Below are 7,500 nucleotides of genomic sequence, written 5' to 3' on the forward strand. Positions count from 1 at the left end.
TGAATAGACTCAGTGAAGACTAAGACTAAAGGGACAACCACTCTCTGTCCAAATGCATGTTTGTCACGCTCCCATTCAGTGCTGGGGAGCCATGTCGCAACTCGGTTGGCCTAATTGTGTGTGTGTGTGTGTGTGTGTGTGTGTGTGTGTGTGTGCACGCGTGTGTGTGTGTGTTTGTGTGTGTGTGCGTGCGTGCGCCTGTGTGTGTGTGTGTGCATGCGCCTGTGTGTGTGTGTGTGTGTATACTCTGTGTGTGTGTGTGTGTCAGCCTGGAGCTCTGCTGACTCCAGTGGTTGTGAGATGAGGAGATGGGTGAGAGAGATGGGCTCAGCATGTTAGGATGATGGAGGAGGACAGTGCTGATGTGTGGGTCAGTGATGGAGTGATAGAAGAGAGAGAGAGGGTGGGGGTGGAGTTACCTCCCAGTTCCCTGGCCAATATTCCAAGTTCCATTTGCACTGGTGGGAACTCGTAATTTCCCATTTCTCCGTGACATCACCTGAACTGTGAGTTCCTTCCTATACTTCAAAAGTCGCGGGAACCTCACCAACTCTGACCTTAAAATGAAAGATGGCAGCTCCCGCATCAACAATAGTGAAAGCTGTAGGCTAGTAGTAATACACTGTATACAGTATAAGCACTTCTGTCATTGTTGTCTCATTAATTTAAATCAGTTATACACACAGTACTGTCTAACTTCTATCTGAAGAGCATGTTACTTATGATACAGTGTTTGTATGTACAAAATACAGTGTATCGAAGCTTGTGGGTCAGAGGACTTGTGGATCCGGCTCTGAGGACCAAATTGTAGCGAAGCTTGTGTGCTTGCTGGGGGCAAAGCTTCTGGGCTTGCCTCGTGAAGTGTGCTGGATCGTGTATGAGGGCTCACGCGCTGTGATCGGTCAGAATCACGGAGATGGAGATAGGGACCGAGATGTCGGTCCTGGGACGCGGTTGAATTACCACTGTTGACCTGTCTGGGTGTAAGGCAGTCGGTCACCAGGGCCTGGCTGGTTGTAAGATGGCCAGGATTCAGTTCGGGTCCGGATTTGGTTGTGCTAATGGTTGACATTATTAGGGAGTAAGAATACCTGAAGAAGTATGGAAGTCGAAGGAATCTCGAAGGAATCAAGCAAGAATCTCTCGGATGTGGTATAGCGTCACGGAACACTTTGTTTATATGGTCGCGTTCCGGTGTATGACATCACGTCATTGGTGATGTCACAACGTTCGAGGGAGCTATGACATCATCTGTGTTATGTCTGACATCGCCGATGACCTCACAGGTGAACTCTATGCTATGACATCATTGTCATCGTTGATGATGTCATCATCATTACGTCGTGGCGCGCCGGCTGGTAGGCATCGACTGCCCCAAGAACAGGCCTGACGGTGGGCCATTATGGGCCGTTTCTACATACAGCATAATGCTTTTACTAACTGTTACGGCTAACAATGAATGGATAGCCTAGGTAATGCTAACCCTGGCTGGTTTTCCGACTGTTTTACTGGAACACGATCAACTCGGGTGCAACGTGATTCCCAGCTGGGACTTACGAGTTCTTAGGCAAATGGAACGCGGCACATTCATATCGCTTTGATCCAAGAGCTGTCAAGAAGTTTTTCACTATTCCCTGTTCTCTCTCTCTCTCTCTCTCTCTCTCTCTCTCTCTCTCTCTCTCTCTCTCTCTCTCTCTCTCTCTCTCTCTCTCCTGCATGTTCTTCTTCCCAGCTTCATTGACCTGAAAGCCGTAACCCAACATAACCCCCCCCCCCCCCCATGCCTTTGAGTAATGGTTTGCTCCTAACCCACAGCCCTAGTCATGCACTGGCGCGGTCAGTCGACTCTGTGGGGGTGGATCAGAGATATGGCTTTATCAGAGGCTTGGTGAATCATTGTGTTTGATGTAGTGTCCGTTGGATTGGAGGGGGATCCACGGCCTGTAGCTTTGAAGTGTGTATGAAGCTTGAATGGCCTTAGTGTCTCCCTCTGGCTACACAAGTCATGTGACTTTATAGTCTTAGTGTCTCCCTCTGGCTACACAAGTCATGTGACTTTATAGTCTTAGTGTCTCCCTCTGGCTACACAAGTCATGTGACTTTATAGTCTTAGTGTCTCCCTCTGGCTACACAAGTCATGTGACTTTATAGCCTTAGTGTCTCCCTCTGGCTACACAAGTCATGTGACTTTATAGCCTTAGTGTCTCCCTCTGGCTACACAAGTCATGTGACTTTATAGCCTTAGTGTCTCCCTCTGGCTACACAAGTCATGTGACTTTATAGTCTTAGTGTCTCCCTCTGGCTACACAAGTCATGTGACTTTATAGCCTTAGTGTCTCCCTCTGGCTACACAAGTCATGTGACTTTATAGCCTTAGTGTCTCCCTCTGGCTACACAAGTCATGTGACTTTATAGCCTTAGTGTCTCCCTCTGGCTACACAAGTCATGTGACTTTATAGCCTTAGTGTCTCCCTCTGGCTACACAAGTCATGTGACTTTATAGCCTTAGTGTCTCCCTCTGGCTACACAAGTCATGTGACTTTATAGTCTTAGTGTCTCCCTCTGGCTACACAAGTCATGTGACTTTATAGCCTTAGTGTCTCCCTCTGGCTACACAAGTCATGTGACTTTATAGCCTTAGTGTCTCCCTCTGGCTACACAAGTCATGTGACTTTATAGCCTTAGTGTCTCCCTCTGGCTACACAAGTCATGTGACTTTATAGCCTTAGTGTCTCCCTCTGGCTACACAAGTCATGTGACTTTATAGTCTTAGTGTCTCCCTCTGGCTACACAAGTCATGTGACTTTATAGCCTTAGTGTCTCCCTCTGGCTACACAAGTCATGTGACTTTATAGCCTTAGTGTCTCCCTCTGGCTACACAAGTCATGTGACTTTATAGCCTTAGTGTCTCCCTCTGGCTACACAAGTCATGTGACTTTATAGCCTTAGTGTCTCTCTCTGGCTACACAAGTCATGTGACTTTATAGCCTTAGTGTCTCCCTCTGGCTACACAAGTCATGTGACTTTATAGTCTTAGTGTCTCCCTCTGGCTACACAAGTCATGTGACTTTATAGCCTTAGTGTCTCCCTCTGGCTACACAAGTCATGTGACTTTATAGCCTTAGTGTCTCCCTCTGGCTACACAAGTCATGTGACTTTATAGCCTTAGTGTCTCCCTCTGGCTACACAAGTCATGTGACTTTATAGTCTTAGTGTCTCCCTCTGGCTACACAAGTCATGTGACTTTATAGCCTTAGTGTCTCCCTCTGGCTACACAAGTCATGTGACTTTATAGCCTTAGTGTCTCCCTCTGGCTACACAAGTCATGTGACTTTATAGCCTTAGTGTCTCCCTCTGGCTACACAAGTCATGTGACTTTATAGCCTTAGTGTCTCCCTCTGGCTACACAAGTCATGTGACTTTATAGCCTTAGTGTCTCCCTCTGGCTACACAGGTCATGTGACTTTATAGTCTTAGTGTCTCCCTCTGGCTACACAGGTCATGTGACTTTATAGTCTTAGTGTCTCCCTCTGGCTACACAAGTCATGTGACTTTATAGTCTTAGTGTCTCCCTCTGGCTACACAAGTCATGTGACTTTATAGTGAGGCCAGTCGGCCACTTTGACCACAGCAACCAAAAAGATGCCCTTTACAGATAGAATATAGACGGTTTTCACCAGCTGCAACACCACAGCACTTCCTTTTTCTCAGCTTCTTCTTCTGTGTTTTATGGCGGTTGGCATCCTTAAATGTTGCATTACCGCTAACTCTTTACTTTACTTTACTTTATTGCATTTAGCAGACGCTTTTATCCAAAGCGACTTACATCACATCTCAACATTTCAACTTGTATTTACAGTGTCCACTTTCTCAGCTGTTCAGGGGAAAACACTGACATAGCCTACTTCTATTTCTATTTCTTTATTTTTGCTATTTAAACGTTTAAATGTAAAGATAGGCCTATGCGTGCAATAACGTACTGATAGCTTACTCTGTAACATGTAGCTTTTATTAGCCTCTCAGGCTAGCTCCGGACCAGACAACAACGCTTCCTACTACCCAGCGCGTGCACATCCCCCGATGGGGGTGGTTGTTATCGCAACTATCAACAACAACTACTAACTATTACAAGACATAAAGACAGAAATAGGCTACATTGTTTGTGTCTGTTGGAGACATGGCCTAACGTTAACATTTAATATGAGCCGAATATCAGCCTGCGCTATGTATACAGGAAGTAGACCGGATATTCAGGTGGGTTGTGACAGTTGTTATTGTTAAGTTAAAACCGTCTATACATCCTAAGCACACATTCATAATCAAATGAAATTAAATGAAGAAATATTACGTCTCCAATATTATCTATTCTATTCTATTCTATTCTATTCTATTCAGGGCTTCACGATATTGGAAAAAACGGACATTGCAATATATTTTGTTTCTCAAGTCAAGTCAGCATATCCTCAAGTTAGCATAGTTAGCTCAAAAGAACTACCTTAGAACGTCACCGAAAGGCTGAGCCTTATATTACTGTATGTGCACTGCTGTACCGAAATAAAAGTGTCAGAAATCTTGTAAGCGTATTTTATAACAAACCTTTAAATGGGAGGAAACAATGTTGTATCAGACAGACAGTAATGGGGTCAATGAGGAAATCCACAACTTTCTTCTAAGGGCATCATGGTCAGTTAGAAACAGGGCATGATGCCAACCTGACCTTGTGCAGCGTTCATTTGAGAAGGGGCACAGCCACACTCCAGGGCATCCACATCACTGGCCTTTTGGCCTTGATGGTACAGTATAATATCTGTGATGGTACAGTATAATATCTGGCCTGTGTGTGAGTACAAGTGTGTTAACAAGTGTGTTATTGTAAAGCACATGTGTGGAGAGGGTAGGGGTGGGAATCACCAGATGCCCACGATACGATACTGAAACGATACTTGAGTCACGATACGATAGTATTGCGATACTGCGATATTTTCGATATTGCGATATATCGATATTGCGATATATTGAATATTGCGATATTTCGATATATTGCGATTTCTTACTTTTTCAACTGCAAATGATGTCCCCAAAGGAAAACTTTGTCAACATCTGGTTTATATAAGAACAATTTTTCAGTCTGTACATCTGACTTCAACCATTTTATTGCAGCAACATTGTCAAGTAGACAGACCAACAACTTTCATAAAGTCATGTCATAGTTGCATGCACCTGACAAACTGAACTGTTTGTTACAGTCTACTTACAGTCCACCTTAACTGGATGTGTGTGTGGACTGTGGACTACTGTACTTACAGTATGTAGTTTTTGCAACTTCACTTCACTTACACAAAACATCTTGTGCAGCCCATTCAGTAACTGGGGAATTTGTAAATTACTGTTATGACAAAACTGTTACTGTTCAAACAAAATGAAAATATGCTACCGTTTGTTTACTGCTGGCCTTGGAACTAAAGTTTATAGTAGCCCGGTGGCCTGGCATGGCCTGCAATTTTTTTTTTTTTTTTTTTTGCAATATCGATACTTGGCGTCCAAATATCGATACAATATCGTCAGGCAAAATATCGCGATACTGTGGTGTATCGATTTTTTTCCCCACCCCTAGGAGAGGGACTTAAATAGAGCTGAATAATTACAGGTATCATATGCCAATTTCTCAGGAAGTATGTTTATGTGTGTACAGTATGTGCACACACACACACACACACACACACACACACACACACACACACACGCGCACACACACACACACACACACACACACACACACACACACACACACACACACACACACACACACACACACACACACACACACACACAAATGTACAGTATCTAAATGTCACTGCATTTCTTCTGGTCCTGTCCAACACCAGAATAGATCTGTAGACTGTTTGTACATAAAATGCTATTTTTAATGCAGAAGGAAGTGTCACCCAGATGCTTGTGGCGGGGGATGGACCAACCCCCTGTCTTTAAAGGGCTCGGGCTGTCCTGGATGGACCAACCCCCTGTCTTTAAAGTGCTCGGGCTGTCCTGGGCCTGTGGTTGTGGACTTGTAATTGGTCCCCTAGCAGGCGTTGAAGTGTCTCTGAAGCTGCTGCTTTACATGGAGGGTGGGCTGATGCTGTAATCACTGTCATTTAGCCAGTGGAGGGAGGGAGGCAGGCAGGCAGGAGGGCAGAGTGGGAGGGAGGGGAGAGTGTGTGTGTGGGCACAGAGGGAGAGAGATATAGAGAGAGAGATGTGACAGAGAGAGAGGGGGTAGAGAGAGAGAGGGGGGAGAGAGAGGGGGTGGAGAGAGAGAGGGGGGAGAGAGAGGGGGTGGAGAGAGAGGGGGTGAGAGAGAGAGGGGTGAACTGAGGGAGAGAGGAACAGAGGAACACAATAAGGTTGTTGGATTGAGGGATTTGAGCAAGAAGGAAGGAGAGAAAGCGACAGACAGGTGTGTGCAGACAGACAGGTGTGTGCAGACAGACAGGTGTGTGCAGACAAAGAGATGAAAGGACATCATAATAATATCATTCATACTTTTTGGATTTCCCCCCCATTTTTCTCGCCAATTGTACTTGGCCATTTCCAGCTGCTGACCCGGTCGTTGTGCATTACATTACATTACATTACATTACATTACATTACATTACGTCATTTGGCAGACGCTTTTATCCAAAGCGACTTACAATAACATATTTTTGTCAGCAATAGAGCAATCAACTATGGAGCACAGTCTATGACAACTACAACTTCTGAAGGAACAGTGGTACCGTACAAGTTTAGTTTAGGTTAGTAGTTTTTTTTTTTTTTTTTTATGAAGAGAGAGAAAGAAGTTAGATCAAGAAGGGCCCAGATGGAGCCTGAAAAGGTGTGTCTTTAGTCTTTTCTGAAAGATTGGCAGTGATTCAGCCGTCCTGACCGAAGGTGGAAGCTCGTTCCACCATTGAGGTGCCAGGGACGAGAAGAGTTGAGATCGGGATGAGCGACTTTTGAGCGCCCGTAGCGAAGGAGGGGCGAGGCGACCTGCACTGGTGGAGGAGCGAAGGGAGCGCTGAGAGGTTTGGAACCTGACCATAGATTGCAGGTACAGGGGAGCTGACTGGTGTACTGCCCTGTAGGCCAGTACCAGTGTCTTGAATTTAATGCGAGCCAAGATGGAAGAGGGGAGTGACGTGAGAGAATTTGGGTTGGTTGAACACCAGACGGGCTGCAGCGTTCTGAATGAGCTGAAGCGGTCGGATGTCGGTGGCAGGAAGGCCGGCCAGGAGCACGTTGCAGTAGTCCAGGCGGGAGATGATAAGTGACTGGTGACAGGTTGTGCACATGCTTCCTCTGACACATGTGCAGTTGCCAGCTGCTTCTTTTCACCTGACAGCGAGGGGGGTTTCACCAGCAGGACATAGTGTGGGGGAGGATCACACTATTCCCCCCAGTTCCCCCCTCCCCCCCAAACCGGCACCCCGACCGACCAGAAGATGCACTAGTGCAGCGACCAGG

At 45.8% G+C, this 7,500-nt stretch overlaps 1 protein-coding gene across 1 annotated transcript in view; it reads left to right on the forward strand.

The window, feature by feature from the left end:
• LOC310780781 (neuron navigator 1-like) overlaps nucleotides 1-7,500 on the forward strand; it is a gene marked incomplete at its 5' end in the record, with an annotated part of 165,525 nt that overhangs the window by 2,943 nt on the left and 155,082 nt on the right.

Source organism: Poromitra crassiceps (assembly GCF_964638095.1).
Source record: "Poromitra crassiceps genome assembly, chromosome: 8".
In the NCBI taxonomy this organism is placed as follows: Eukaryota; Metazoa; Chordata; class Actinopteri; order Beryciformes; family Melamphaidae; genus Poromitra; species Poromitra crassiceps.